The sequence below is a fragment of the Struthio camelus genome, chromosome 1, assembly GCF_040807025.1.
Source record: "Struthio camelus isolate bStrCam1 chromosome 1, bStrCam1.hap1, whole genome shotgun sequence".
In the NCBI taxonomy this organism is placed as follows: Eukaryota; Metazoa; Chordata; class Aves; order Struthioniformes; family Struthionidae; genus Struthio; species Struthio camelus.
Window position 1 is genome coordinate 48181170 of NC_090942.1, and position 16533 is coordinate 48197702.

Below are 16533 nucleotides of genomic sequence, written 5' to 3' on the forward strand. Positions count from 1 at the left end.
CTCTACACTTTGGTGAACCTTACCCAAAAATTTTGGTGTATAGAAGAGCTGTAGCTTGTACTAATAAGTTCTCTTAAAAATCAAATACTTCTCAAAATGAAATTAATAAACACCAGCTAATTCACTGTGTATAATTTCCAGTCATTCATGCTTGTAGAGGTCAAAATAATTATAAAACAGGGCAGAAATCATCATCTGTGTTAATTTCTTTTGGTTGAACATTGTACTTTTCTAGCAGTACCATTTTCCTTTTATTACGGCATATTTATGTTTTAAAGATTTTGGTTTACAACAGTAGTGAACGCAAGTGAGCCTCATGAAGTGTAGATAACAGCAAGCAATGCTGTGTCTACGTGCACGCAGAAATAAAGGATCGAGCTTCCTGTTGCAGATTACGCAAACGCCAGCCATTGTTAGCCAAAGGAAACTCCTTTCCCTAGTATCTCAGCTTAGATCTGATCAAAATGTTTCAGAGAGCCATTAGGGCTTGACAAAGTTTTACCGACGGTCATTTTTCTGGCAGATTTCCTCGGAGCCTTCTGGGAATGCTAGTCTCCAAGGCCTCGTGCCTGCAAACGGTGCAGGGCTCGGGGCTGGGCACCCTCAGCCCCAGGCTCTGGGCCAGGCGGTCTGCCAAGTTCCCAGGGCCCCTCCGGCTCTCGCGGCCAGAAAGCCTCAGAGCACCAAGAGCCCTGCAGCTGCAGGCCTTCCTCCAGCGAAAACAGCCCAGTATGCCAACCACTCCTCAAAAGAAGAATAAAATAAAATAAAGGCAGCTGCATATAACTGCGCTTAGCTGTATTTACACCACCTGTTCTGGATGGCGATGTATGAGCCATTTTTGTCCATGTTGTACGGACAACACAGGCAGCTGCATGTTCTTCTTCTCGCTCATTTGTATGAAAATGTCACAGGAAGGGTGAAGCGCTGGCAGGGTGCTCTGAATATAGTCTACTGACTTTCCAGGAATTCTTCCATTTAAACCCAGCTGCAAACATTTCCAAATAATGATTTTTTTCCTTCTCTTATAACCAGGAATAACATTTGTAACAGTGATAATTAAAAAAAAAAAAAAAAAAAGACCAGACAACATGGCATTGGTTTTAAGTTGACTCTGCATTCTTTAGAGAAATACAAAACATTGTTTGAGATTCTTTTAAGAATCTCAAACAATAAATATTGTATACAAGTAGCGTAATTATTCACATCGGATCCCACTGTTAAACAAGAAATAATGAACTGTGAACATAATTTTAAGATATACATTAGGAAAAATAACTGTTAGTACGGGTAGTTTTGTGTAATGAAGTAGTTATTGAACCATTTAAATGCATATTCCCATTTTCAGTTTTATTTTAAATAATTTATCCAGAATTCATTTCATTTGGAACACTTTTTTTTGTCTCATTATAAATTATTTCTACTTCAGTTGTTTTTCTTCTTTTTTGCAGCTCTCTTTTCTCTGTCAGTATGCTTAAATTAATGACATTTTCATTTAATATATTCCTATCCCTTTTAATTTCAGATATTGCATTAGAACAGCAGCATATAATACACAGGACTAGTGGAATATTATATATATTGATATACAATAAATGACTTGATCCTAACCGGAAGAATTTGATTACCAGCCAACATTTTTTTCATTAAACAGAAGAATCAGAGATTTTTTTTTTTTAATCTGGCACCCTAATGGCTTATTGAACATTTAAAAAAAAGAAGGTAAAAGAGCTGAGTAAAAGCCACAAGGATAATATAAAGCATTACAAGGGATCAGCAGGAAGAAAAGAACTGAATTTTTGAGGGCAGCATATAACTGCAAACTCTTCACCTTTTCTTACTGAGGCATTTTCAACTTGCTTCCTTTTAACTTTGCCTTAGTTTTCTGCCCATTATGCCTCTTCAGCTCTTACAATGTTTCTGATTTTGTTATATATTTCTTTTTCAATTTCTATCCCTTTTTATCCCTGACAGATAATCGAGAGGAACCAGACTGCCAAAAAGAATTTTGAGTCCTTCTGTGCATTGTAGAACATTTTCAGTTATGTCATTGTAACATTAGAAAGCCATTTTTAGTATTTAAGCAGCTTACCAATTTATTTATTTAAATTTAAACATTTGTTTTTAAGCACAGATAACTGGTCGAAACAGGATTTCGGTGTTTTGTTTTGTTTTGTTTTCTTTTCTTTTCTTTTCCTTTTTGTTTTTCACTATAAATTATCTCTAGTAAGGAAAATGTTCAAGTACATATTAAAATTCAAGTGTATAGCAGCTTCCCATAGAGGTCAAAGTGAAATTGGTCACATATATGTGTTTTGATTAGAACAACAATTACATTAATGTTCTCAATGCACCACCACCATCCTTCTAAAACTGGAAGCTTCCAAAGGAAGCGATCACTCACAGCCAGCTCTTTGTAGGTCTGCCCATCTGACCAGTCTGCATGTACCTTATTGTACTTAGATGCTTATCAATTAGAAAACTGCTTGGAAATGTAGGAGATTTATCTATAGGCCTCAATTCTTAAAGGTACTTGCACATCTGTTGAAACTGGAGGTAGTTAGGTATATAAACACCTAGTAGTTAGCCTGAAATTTAGAACAGTGTTCAAGGATCTAACTTCCATTGGTTTAGGTTCCTAAATGCCTTTCAGGATATTTGCCATAAAGGCTTGAAAATTTTTACACATTTAGCTTAAATTTTATTCTTCACTACAGCCTTACATTTTTGGTTGCATGCCTTTTATCATGTGATGTAAAATTCCCTCAGGTTTCCTGTCCTCACAAGCAATAACTGCTGTGTAATTTTAATAGGCTTTACCATGTGTAGTAATTTACTTGAAGATGTCTATGGCATTAATTTCTATCTTTTAAAAATTCTAATATTAAGTATACTCTTTGACCTGCCTTTACCTGTCATGCTGGGCCTGCTTTCGCTTCTAGTAAAGTGGATTTCAAACTCCCCTTGACTTCACCAGATGCTAGAATAGTCCAATAGTAATGTTTATGTATAGTAGGCCAAAGGAAAGAAGTCTCCACAGTATCTGTGATGGACTATGTACTATCTCCCTAATGGCACAGTAACAAATGTCCTGCAAATTAGGAAAACTAGCATGAGTATGCACGCACTAATGTCACTGTGTTTCAGTATTTCTGATGCTTCCTCATTGCTATGTGATCAGCATATTATATGAATAAGTGTAATCCACAGGTCATTTCCATGAGAATGAATTGTTCAGTTTTACTGTTTACTTGGATAGGCTTTCTATAAAAAGTGTAAGAAACATTTATATTTCCTTTGTATTCTATGCTGCAGTGAAGAGCAATATCTGTTTCCATTATGAATCACTTAATCAGACGGCAATGCTAGCCCTGCAACATAAAAGCATAAGAAAGGCAAGCCTCTTGCTATGCAGAAAAGGTACATTCAGGATCCTGGCAATGTGAGAAGATCATGATGGCTGGGAAAAAGCTGCAGGGCAAGAGAATTGGGTGGAGAGAGGAGGGAGGGAACCACCTGTGGATCAGCTTTTAGCAGCGAACTGGCATGGCTCTAGGTATTTTTGAACCCTTCCATTTAATTCTATCATGGAAGCAAATTACGACTGCAAAAAAATTCCCCCAGAAAGATACTGCTATCTCAACAGTGGTAGCACTGTTGAGAGCAATTTCAAAAGTAAGTACTTCTGAATTTCAATAGAGCCTTGCCACAGACGAGAATTACAGTCCGGTACGTTGCGTAATTTTGCACTAGAAACCTTATAAGAGGAGCTGCTGCATAGCTAGGAAAATAATCTGAAGCCTATTATAGAACAAGAGAGTAACTGTTTGTGGGAACTGTAAAAGTGCTAGCAATGAAAAATAAAACAGAGAGGACAATCCTTTAAGAAATCAACACAGTAAGTTGTGCATCCTAAAAATAACTACGTGAAAGCATCAGAAATCAACAGGTCAGTTTACAGAAAGTATATAATAATTCAATTTGTCCTGATGCCTGAAAAACTGGAGCAAGAAAACGAATTCACAATCTGTCTAACATAATTAGGTCAATTTAACCTGGAAACAATTTTATTTGGCAGGAATCAATAAATATTATATTGAAGAGAGCTCTGGAAGGGATTGTGTTCTGATTCACGAGGAACTGAAATACTACAGCAGACAAAGGCTTTGGACCCAGTTCTGATATTAAGTATGCCACTGTTAATAAGACTAACTTTACTAACGGGTTTTCCAGTGCAAAAGTGAGACCAGAACCAAATTTTTCAAACTACAAGACTTATTTGGAAGAGGTCAAAAGTAGGTAATAAAGAAAATAGCTTATTCTTCTTACAAGTTTTGGTAATCAGAAGAGCCACTGTGGAATGTGGAATGAAAAATACAGACAGTCTGTTATTCTCAAAGGGCCATGAGAGAAACTGATTCAGTTATTTCCTATCAGAAAAAAAAGTTGTCAGATACTATGTTCACACTTTCCATGCCCGCATAATTTATTTCACACGATGACCTTGAGTATGACGTGTTAAGTAGCATATGTTAAAAATGATAGCACAGATAAGTGTGACAGAAGCGAAATGACAACTTATTTTTAGTGGAAATTTCCAAAACAGCCTCAAGAGGTATGGCTCACTGGATGGTTTTCTAAGCGAATACAACATAAACTCCATAAATAGTACATCTGGAGATCTCATCACTATATTAAAAAGGGGGGGAATTTTTATTGTTGTTGCCTATAGCCTCTGAGTTACAGTTGGGGCAATAGGATGTGTACAGAGGATTGTAGGACTTGGGTAGCTTTGCTGTGCAATCCTCAAAAGTAGACTCTCCCTCTACACAATCTATAAAAGTCACACAGCTCTACCTGTGGCGTTTTGAACTCCAAACAGCCCCTGTGTGTCATAACCTTACAGCATGTTGCCACAGTATATTTTTGCCAGCCTCATCAATTATTTTCTTCACATTTGTTATTTCTCTGAGGTCTTGTATCCTGGCCATATTGCCAAAGGCTCCTAGACTGTAACCTGCCCTATATGAGAATTTCAAAAGCATCATACTCCATAGAAAAAGCATGAAAGAGTCCTTCTTGTAGTTTGGAATCACAAAAGAAAATAAAAGTGAAAGCTCATGTTACTGTCTCCCATGCTACTTTGAACACATGCTTAAAACGCTTACAAACTGGAATGCTGCTACCCAGTATAGCCACAACAAAGAGTAGTTCTTTTTAAAGTGTGATGGAAAGCTATTTAGAGTGTTATAGGCAGAAATGTCTGTTTAACAATTTTCTTCACTTTCCATCATTCTAGGACTCCAGCACAGGGGACCATTTTATTCAAAGCGCTATTTCAAAGCGAGATTTCTGAGATTTCTGTGGATAAATTCATAACATGGAAGTCAAAGTAGTAAATGCAAATAGTCCACATTTATACTAACTAGAGATATATTCTCATTTTTAATTGCTGTCCAATTCACAAGAGCACTTTAAGCATGTGCTTGCTTGCTTATATTACAAAGTTTTAACATTAATGGCCCCATTGGGATTATTACTATTGACTTCAAAGGGAACCAGATTAGGATTTATACAGATTTGGCTGGTAGCACTGCTTATTATTAAAGACCTTCTTTTAAGTTGCATAAAACTTTGCCAAACTTCAACCATTTAGGCTGAAATTCCATATGCTTCATAGCTGCCTCAGGCTGAATTCCTCCGGAAAACTCCAAACAAAACAATTCAGTTCTTTTCAAGAGCTAGGACTGACTGGGCAAGAAGAGTGGGACAGGGAAACCAGGGACTATGAGTGGGATTGGGGATGTCTGGAAAAGGAGACTTGACCTGGGAGTGGCAGAAGTAATTTGGGACTACAGGGAAAAGCTAAGAGAGGGAATCAAGAGATATGTGGTAGAAATGACAAAGTAGTAGGGAGGAGTAGCTGGGACTAAGATATTATGGATAGGAAAATATGGCTAGAACAAGACATCCTGAGAGGGAAAAAGGTACAACTGGGAAATATGCATGAGGTTAGAGAAGCTGGAACAAAAGGGTGGTTTACAATGCTAGAATAGCCTGTGTTGTTGTGTCTTCTCTGCAGCTTGGAGCAGAACCCTGAGCTGCAAATGAAACTGATGGAAGCCAGTACTTTGAACTTGTACCTGTTACTGAATGCCATATGTTAATGCCATATAAGTGAAGTTCTAAAGAATCCTCATTAAACATACAGTATTAATGGATATGCATGACCATAATCTCTTTGTGCTTCAGCCTCTTTTCTTCTGAGAGTGGCTTGTACCAAGAAATTTGTAAGTCTTTGTGAATCTTTGGTGAGTCTTTGATTCCAGTGGTGCTTTCCACAGAGAAATCCAGGTGGGATTTATTAAGTCTTCTGGATGTCTGAACAGAGTGCAATTCATAGCAGAAGGCCATAGAGGGAACAAGAACAAAATAATGTACGAAACAGTGGCCCATTATATGGTAAGTACTTTTGCTGCACTGAAAAAAGGAGGGTCCTGCTGAAAAAACAGAATGCGTTAATGTGATTGGTACCTGTATATTATAATGTATGAAGCCAAAGGAAGTGCACTCATTTTGTGAAAGAAAGCTAACCCTGACATTTGAGTGCTTGATATTGCAGTTAAATAATATTTTTTAATGTAGTTTTTTTGGATAGTATACTTAAAAAAAGAACTCTGATTCTGCAGTCTCCGTGCAGGTGAATGCCCTTTGCGTGACTAACATAAATATGAAAAAATAGTAAGCTATTTGTATGCTCAAGATGTTAACGACTACATAACTGATTCTGTTCTCTAAATGGAAATATTATTTTAAAAATTGCAATTGTGTTTCCATATACAGTACCTGCGCATCTACAGAGGAGAAAGGAATCACTGTATTTACTTTGTTTTTCATATAATGCTATAAGTTATCATTTAAGTTTGTTGCTAAAAAATTCACAAAATATTTTTACCATTAAAAATGAAACTTCTGTGTTGGAAATCCTGGATTTTTTTTTTACAAATGGCTATATTTTTTTTACATAATCCTAGAAATCCCAGAAAAGCTATTGTTATCCTTGTTGCTACTACCTGTGTCTCTGTGAGAAAATGGATTAAATGGAAAAAGTCTTCTAGAAAGAAGGCAGATTTTAAAAACCTCTAGTCCCAGCAATAACTGTACTGTGGATCTTTTCATCCTTCTAAATGGGAATTGATACAAAATAATGAACAGAACACTATTTTCGGACTCCGTGATCTCATTAAAAATCCCAACTCTACCACTGACTGTCTGGTTGAGTGATCCTGGCCAACTCTGTTCTCTTCCTCTGCCTTGCTTTACCTTGGAAAGAGTGATACTAACATTTTTTCATAAGGTGCTGTGAGACCTCACAATGAAAAGTGTTAGAAAAGCAATTCTTTCATAAAAGCTACTACTGAGATGGTCAGATGCAATTAATTTGCTACTACGTGTTATATTAAAATGCAGGTCACCATTTTTCCTGTCCTGCCTTCCCAGCGTACGCTTGCACGTCTAAACACGTGCATGAATCCTGTCCCCACATTGTGAGTCAAACGGCTTCCCCCATATATATCTATGGAAGAACTCGTCTCTCTCAGCAGGTGCTCATACAACATAGCTTTTCAGTTCGGATGCCATATGAGAAGGAAAATTTTCAAAACAGACCCCATGGAGTCACTGTTTAACAGAGCCAAGTCACTGAAGCAAGTGGCAATGATGCTAACAGTAATAGCTTTGTCTCTTGCTTTTGCTGTGAAACTGTTTCAAGACATGAGCCTATGGTAATAACAGAAGCTGTGACATCTTATTATATTTTTTAGCAATGGCAGGCCCTATGTCATTCATTGCCACAGCAGGACACTTCTGAGTATGCCCCATATGGTATATCATAAGCCAGAAAATTCAAAGTGAATCCTACATGCTATTCTTAACTCATATGCACAGCATGTCCTTTTCAGTGTGAAACAAAGTGGTTCCACAAATGTAATAAAGAAGCTGTTGTCTAACTTCCACACACTTGGCTTCTACACCCAGCTATTGTTTTTGGAAAGTGACTGTTGGTAAACACTGAAGAACTCTGGGCAATGACTCCTTCAGCATGAGGAAACAATGATCTACTAAAAAACTGATTGTTGTTTTATTGTATACTTAATTGATATTCAATGCAAATAGACTTACTGAAAACAGACCATGATGCCTATCATACCTCCAGTTAGTGGCAAAGTTATGGGGAACACACTCAGCGCAGCCTTCCTGGGGCCTGTGGTCACCAGTGGCTGCAGATACCAGATTACAAGCATGGCGAAAGACCAGGTTGAGGCCTAGATGAGAAATTGGATAAGACCAGATCTTTTCTTCCTTTGAAACAGGAAGCCAACCACATTATATAGTAGCCTCAAATCATTGTGTCCCAGGATCTCGTAAGCTAAGTGAGCCCACTTCTAAGGAAATAAATCCATATACGGCATATTCATTCTCTTTCCTCTTCCACACCTTCTTGTTAGCAGCAGAGTATGGGGAGGAAATGTTATTACTAGTGCTCTTGTCCTTGCTTCTCCTTCCCATTTCTTCTTTACTCTTCAGAATTCACTCATAACTGGAGAGTCCAACAGAGGCCTGCTGTATTGGATGTCTGGATTATCGCTGATCCAGGTTCTATCAATGGACCCTATTGAGCTTTTGCTTCTGCAAGGACTAGCTCCATCCTTGCAAATCCCAAGGTATTTTAATTGGGAGATATTCCCAAAGAAGGTTTGAAGGTGTTTAGATATAGCTGAGATGCAGGTAAAGCAATCTGAATTGCATTAGATATGCTAAACCACCAATCACTTTGTTATTTTGTTGTGACATTCAGGCTTGGCTAGAAAAGTCTAGTTGAAAAAATTGCAATTTTGTTTATTTTATCATTCAAATTCACTATCAAGAATTGCAGCCCTCATAATATCAACATTGTATTATGACCTGAGCAAAGAGTCAGTGGATACTATGGACCAATCATATGTCTACAGATGCTGGACTGCAAAAATCTTAATTTACTAGTGGAATCAATAATTTGGCCAATATGAAATAATGAAATCAGCATGAATCTTTCCCTTTTGTAGCTTGACAGCCACAATAAGACTGTGACCATTCTGATAGTGCAGCTTATCATGTGTGAAGTAGGTATTAAGCAAAAATTTGCTTTTTACAAGATCAGATGAGTATGTCTAAAGTGAGAAGCAACTGAAGAATTAAGACAGATTTCAAACAATGAGTGAATATTTTTCAATAGTTCACAATTTTTATTTCTTTCACTTGTGAAACAACTTTTTTCTTAGAAATCTGCACTGCCATAACCGGTTTTGAGTAGTTATTCCTGAATCTGTTTTCTCTCTAGCACTTCCTTCCTCTGATGTATTTATAAAATACCTTATGTTCCTTAATTCTTTTGCCTACCAGCGTATAGCTGGTTTATGAATGACTTCAATGTCAATGTTCCTGTAAAATTTTACACTTCTAAGTCACATGCAAATTTTTGACATGTATTAAAAAAGTCTATGCAAATTAAAAAAAAGAAAAGAAAAGAAAGTTACTAAAGTTTTCCATTTGTAACATGAAATCCATAGCACAGACCTGCCAATGACACAACGCTTTCTTGTTTTGGACTACTAGCATCCTAAATTGAGACACCTTTGTGCTGAACACTGCACAAACACATGATGCTTCCAAACAGCATAACTGAAAAACTGCTTCTGATGCTTGTGACATTCTATTGTATTCATCATCACTGTATTTGCTGCATCAGCCCTGACATTGCTTTGGGATGCAGCATAAGGTTTCCTCAAGACTCAGCCCCGAATTAAGTGTGCCAAATTCCCTGCCAATTAGGTACAGTCGGATTACTATTTCCACCTTCCCAACCCTTGAGCAACTCCTCTTATTTTTTAATGCTTCATAGCTTTCATAGGCCTCATAGTGAGATTGCATTTCCAAGAACATCTCTAGGCTTTGAGAAACTCTCAGAGCAGCAGTTCCAGTTCTTCTATTGTTAAGTATTTGTCTGTTCCCAAGAATATTGTATCATTTGCAAAGTTAGATAAGGAAAGATGCATGTAACTTACTAGAGAGGAAAGTCATGCAACTAACTCTGTGTGAAAGAGCTGTTCTTTTAAGGGATAAATTGAACCTAAATTGCGGATGTTCTTATGCTTTCACATGCAATTTGCTGCTCAGCATGGGTGTGTATATTCAGAGATCAACATAGTTCTTGAGGGAAGCAGGCTGTTTTCAAATAACTTTATTTAATAAAAGGCTATTTGAAAAATTACTTTCCAGAGGCTGCTGTCAGAAAAGCATGACATTTGCACCAATAGTCTCTCAACTTTGATGTATAGTAAATTATCCAATTCCCATTTCAACAGATGGAGTGCAGCAATTAGGTGATGTCTCATATAGGACCATCTGAATTTTATTAGCTGATGCCTTTGCTGAAACTAAAGCTGAAGAATACACTGGAGCATTTCTATTTCGTTTGATCACACCTTAAATGAGATCTTTCATCTTATTTTTGTCATTCAGGGTAAACTGCCATTGTATTGAACTCTTCGCATGCTGGAACTTGAACAATATGTGATGAATTGTGGGTTCAACGCACAAACATAACAGCAGATGTACAGCAGGAAGTATTTACTACAACCTGCCATTCCAGTGAAGTTCTACTGATAATTTAAAAGTGATTAGAATTTGCTTAAGCCTATTTCTTAATATTTTGCTGGAAAAGCTTTTGGTTTGTTTTGCTTCACTTTGCCTGTTTTAACTAAAGGCTTTCTGCTTTCAGTATGGATATAGCAGTATCAGAAGAGAAGAATGAGAAAGTAAAAACAGACATTGATATTAAATGAGTTTCAATTAAATATACTGTTGTTGACCTAAGTAGTTTTCATAAGGTGCTTTACAAAGCATGAGCGAGAATACCATGTAGGACAGAATGTTTTTGTTTAAAATATTGAGAGAGAAATTGATCCTTCTCAGTCTGTTCACTTAATTGACTAACTTGCTTCAGCCAAAGCCCCACCAGGTCTCTTAAAATAGGTCTCAGGGGTATTAAAATTCCCTGTGTCTGTGAAGGGAAATAATTAGACATCAGACACCTCTCCTCCTCTATCACTTTTTCAAGTTTTTGATCAACCCCTCCCTACCATCAGGTCAGATACTTTATTTATTAAGTGTTCTGATATGCCTCTTCTTAACTTTTCTTACCAGGGATCAGTTTTCGGGCTCTATTTTTGTGAAATTTACCCTAGATTCCTCTCCAGCCATGACCAGCTTGTGATGTACAGATAGCTACAAGGAAGGTAAGTTTAGATCAACAGAGGAAGAAATGGAGAAGGGGTAGAAGAACTTTTGTCCTGCAGTTTTCTGGGATGGGGGTCATCTGAAAAGTCCCTTGTGTGTAAACTTCTGGAAACGCTCTGACTGCAAAAGATGAAAATGCCCTTTTTCCATTACTGACACAAGCTTTCATTTTTCTCTTTTTTTTTTTCTTTTTTTTTTTTTAGGCAAGCACCAGAGAACAAATCAATGGCTTGTGATTTAAAAGGGTATATGTCAATATTAAGCCCTATGACACTGTGTTCTGATGTTTTTGACATTTGTTCTGAGCGCATTTAATGTACCTCTTATTCTTTAACTTTACAACAACTTCTGAGAATTTACTAAGCTGGGAACTAGCAGTATAAGCCTGACATGACTACAGGACTTCTGTTCATATGCTTGATGATTATAGTGAAAATATAAAGAAAAAAATGCAGAAGTCATCTTTGCAGCTGTAGTTTTATAGCAATAGGTTGAAGAGACCTGAGTGTGACTGTATGACAGAAAGTTAAAAGAGCCTAAACCCACTCAGATTTTAACCCTAATAAAATAAGACCAAAACTGTTTTTTAAAATTTTATTTCATGTACTCACATTCAGCAAGTCCACGCCCAAAGTGAAATAGCGAATGGAATATTAAACACTAAGAACTAAAACTGAACATTAAGAGTTAAAGCTGAAGTAGTTGGAAATTTATAATGCCTTCTAAAAAAGGATGTGGCATGCAGCTAAAAGCTAAAACAGAAGACAGAAGAATAAGTAATGCATCTGGGTTATAGTATTTCCCTTCTTTTGCACAAGTAAAGAAAAATTAGGAGCTTACTTCATCTCTCTTATTTTATATGGCAAATTATTTTACCTTTAATTCATTCTCCTCATCTTCTTCCCACCCTTTGTCAGTCTAGTTCACAAAATACTCCTACTCTTTTTCAGCCCTGTAATAGTACCTTAATTTCAGCAGGAAGAAGTAGGAAAGTTTACTGTGTGGCCAGGGCTTTGTCAGTCTAGTTCCTCAGCACCTTAGTTCCCGCTTCTCTTCTTAGGCTAAAGTACTCCATGGTGTGGGAAGGAATGACAGAGTCTAGATGGGAGGGAAAGTCTTATGTTAGCAGCTTATGACAGGTCCAAAGCTAACTTTGTTTATTTTCTGGCTCTGACAGAAACGTCACAATTTTGAATGGCCCAGTCACTCTGTGTCTAGTAAAAAGCTGATGTTTCCTTTGTCTGCTTAGGCAGTCGTTGTACAGGCAGATGAAATTTTACACGGTTTAACATCATGGCTGATGTACATTGCAGAGTAGTCAATACTTCTTTCAACTGCCAGAAGGGAAAGTAGGAAAGAACTCCCAGTTTGACTTTTTTATGTAAGAAGTTTTTGGTTAGGCTATGACTACGACCAAGCCTGCGAACGTAACAATTCCAGAACAAGTAAACTAGCCAGTTTCGGAAAAATGGTGCTTGTTGTAAGGAAAACATGTTATGCCAGTGTTTCAGCCCTCCTCTTCTCCTTCATCATTTTCTGGTAAGATTTTGTGTCCGAGCAGATGAAAATTTTAAGTGCAGATTTTAAGACCTAAGGATCATCTGGTTTGATGTGTGCCTAACACAGGCCATAAAATTTCACCAGTAATTCTTGTAGCGGAGTATATCATCTTCCCTTACTATGTAAGGGAATACTGTCAAGCCCAATAATTTGTGGTTTCCTAGAGCATAAAAACATCCTGTCTCAATTTAAGGAGTCCTGGCCATGATGAATTTCCTTCTTGCTTGGTAATGGATGATTACTACTGCTGCAGAACAGTTGTTTCTAATTTTCATTTTGAACCAGAAACAAATCTGGGGCTGCCATATGATATTAGTGGGCATGGCCTGAAAGTCTGCCACACCCCCAACAGGGGATAAAATATTCTGCTTTATATCTATGCATATATCCTCACTCTGTTGGCTTCTTCTAACCATGAACATTTTGGGCATCATCTGTTATGGTTGGGTCCCCCTTAGCCCTTACTCTATTTTCAGCTATTTTATGTTTTAAAAACAGCTGAATTAATTTCTCCTTCAGACCTCTCAAAAGCCATCCCATACCACAGAAAAGAGAAGGCAGGGATTGTCTGATGTGTCATGGGATGTAACAGACAGTGGATCATGTGATGATGGTGCTTCCAGCTTATATAAGATTATGGTACCACAGTTCAAATGTGAGACTCACAAGTTTCTGCCAGACAGCATAAATTTGCCAACTTCTGCATAACTTTGCAGCTTCTCTCACTCTGGGACCTCAGCTACCACATGCAACTGGTCATATCTCAGCCTGGCTGACTGCATCAGGCACATGGGAACAGGGAGCAGGAGCGTGTCAGCACAGGGAATGCCTGAAATACTAGCACTGCAGCAGGGAAATTTGAAAGGGGAGGAAGACAAATACAAATGCATGAGTCATAACAAGTCCATTCACAGTGTATTTCCATACCTTGTTCACTTAAAAAAAAAACAAAACAACTTTCCCACAATGAAATCATGTAGATAGTTTCTTTATGTTCTTTATGACTTAGTGAATTTCCACTCTCACTGCCAATCTCTTCTGTAATCTGTAAAATCATGTATTTGTCTTATAAATATATTTTGAAAGTATTGTTAAAAAGTCTATCTCAAAACTGTAGTGGCGGCACTAACAAACTAAGGTAACCAAGGTACTGAGTAAAAATGCTACTTGGGGAGAGTCATGGTCTAAAAGGAAGGAAAAAACAAGTGTAAATCCACAGAGTATAGATCTAGATTAAAAAAAAAAAACATAAGAATATTACTTAGCAATATAAAAGATGAGGTAATTCAATAGTGTGTAAAAAATCACCATCGTTCCCCCCCCCCCCCAAAAAAAAAAAAAGGGAAATCACATACAGAATGCTCAGAAACAGTGGAGGAGTAACTGGGAAACACAGCAAACCGTTGCGCTTCTATGTAAAAATAACAAGGATATTGACTTATTTTTAGAAAACAAATGCATATATTAATTCATTGTGTTATTCCACTAAATTTACCACGAGTGTAAATAGGAATAAGTATATTACTCACTTGAAATGAGGAGGAACGCAAAATATTTTTGAGGAAAATTCTATACTTTCTGTGTACCACTTAGGAGAGTCCAATGATGGCATCAAAGCAATTTCTCTGATGCCAGATGTCAGGAAGCTGTTCTGATGGACATTTTTTTTTTTACATATGGCTCTGCGACTGCTGTGGTTCAGTAAATTTAGCAGTGAAGAATTTTTTGAGGAAGCTCCATGACTTAAAACTACACTATTACCAAGCCAAGAATTCAAACACATTAGCAAGACCTCCAGACCATGAATTTAGCTTAAAGATCATAAAAAAATTGTTGTTTTTGAACTAGCTTCTTAGGTTTGAGCAAAAATGATATGTGGATCATTTTTCGTCTTCTGCAATGCTAGATCTGGAAGTTTGCTTTCTCTCCACCACTGAAACCGGTGTCCCATGTATTCACAAAATTCCAGAAGTGAGCTTACTGGGAAATTGCAAGAGTTCATAACAGATACTCTTGCCATCTTCACCAACATTCAGCTGCAGAAAAGAAACTAACGTTACACAGCAGATGCTGTGAAATGGCTTTGTTTTCCACTCAGTAGTCATACGTAATTGATCAGTCTTTTCTGAATCTCATGGAATTTTACAGCAACGAAACAGTTACTCAAGCACAGAACTTAGCCTTCTTCTAAATGCCTATGATTGCATAGCTCAAATATTGACTTAACTACAAACACTCTCCGTCTGTAACTTTAGACATCAAAAACAAATATATGAAATATGTCTTGGAAAACAATACCAAAAGCAGCAATATTTTCGAAGTGGCTAATCTTTATAGGAAGGAATTGTATGATTTTTCTTCAAAACATTTGAGCTAAAATTTATTTATATCATCCCAGCTTCGCTACGAAGAGAAATGAAAAGCAACTAAAGACCTGCTTGTTAATACAAAGTCCTTCCCAAAGAAAGAGGTTTAAAACTACCGAATAAAATTGTTTTCATAGGAAAACAATGATCCAGATGGCAAAAAGTAAGCAACCCTTGAAATGACTAAACTTTAAGAGGAAGCCTGTGCCTCGTGGGGTCCTCATCGGTAACAGTTTCATAGCAACCATTTCAAGCTGTCCCCTTTGAACATACCAGAACAGACTAGTGAACATTAGCTAATCCATATATTGCTAATCAACTATTCTAAAAATGTGTGACTGTGCAGTACAGCTCTGGGTTTATGATTGACCTGGCCCTTTTTAACATGAAATGGACAGAAAAGGAATAGTACCAGTTCAGTATTTTGTTGTAGAACTCCTCCGCTGTCAGAATTCACTCCAACTATAAATAATGTTGGAAATACTTCAATCAGGACATTCCCATGTTGCATAAAATCATCTTCTGATGCATTTACATTTTTGCTTACATAAAGTGAAAGTAAGAGTAATCTACAGTATTCACACTATTAAGAGGAAAATAGGCTTGGTCAACTGAGATTTAAGCATTAGTCTCCTTCTCCAAGGAAGTTCGTGCATCTATTTTACAGATATTTGAGTAAAATAAAATAGGAAACAGCAGCAATGCAGGTACATGATTTGCATTTTAAAACAAATGCATACACTCAGAAATAAGAACCTGAAATATAGCAGTTCTGACAAAAAATAAGAATGAAAATAAAACAGAAGAGCAAGATACTTGACGATGGAAGGAAATATAAAGAAATCTAACTCCTGACGAATTCAGTAAAGTACAGGTATGGACATAATGAATATTGCATGGAACTGCAAATGGACAAGACTGGTAGATATTTAAGCAAAGCATGGAGATGAGAGTCAAACCAGAAATGGGGGAAATAATAGACAAATAAGCTTCAGGTTCACAGAGTCTGTGAAACCCTTCCAAAAAATTGAAATGACCAAGACGGCTGTTACTATAGTCATCTGTCACTATAGTCTAATATAAAAGGAGTCCAGACTACTTCTAGGTAGACAAAAGCACTTTGCATCAAAAGATACCTCGCTAATAGCATGCCTAACAAAAACTCGGAATACCAATAAAAAAGAATTAACAACTACTTCCTCATGCAAATAACTCTTTCTACCGATAATCTAAAACAGAGTTGATGACATTTAGTATACTTAAGAATGCA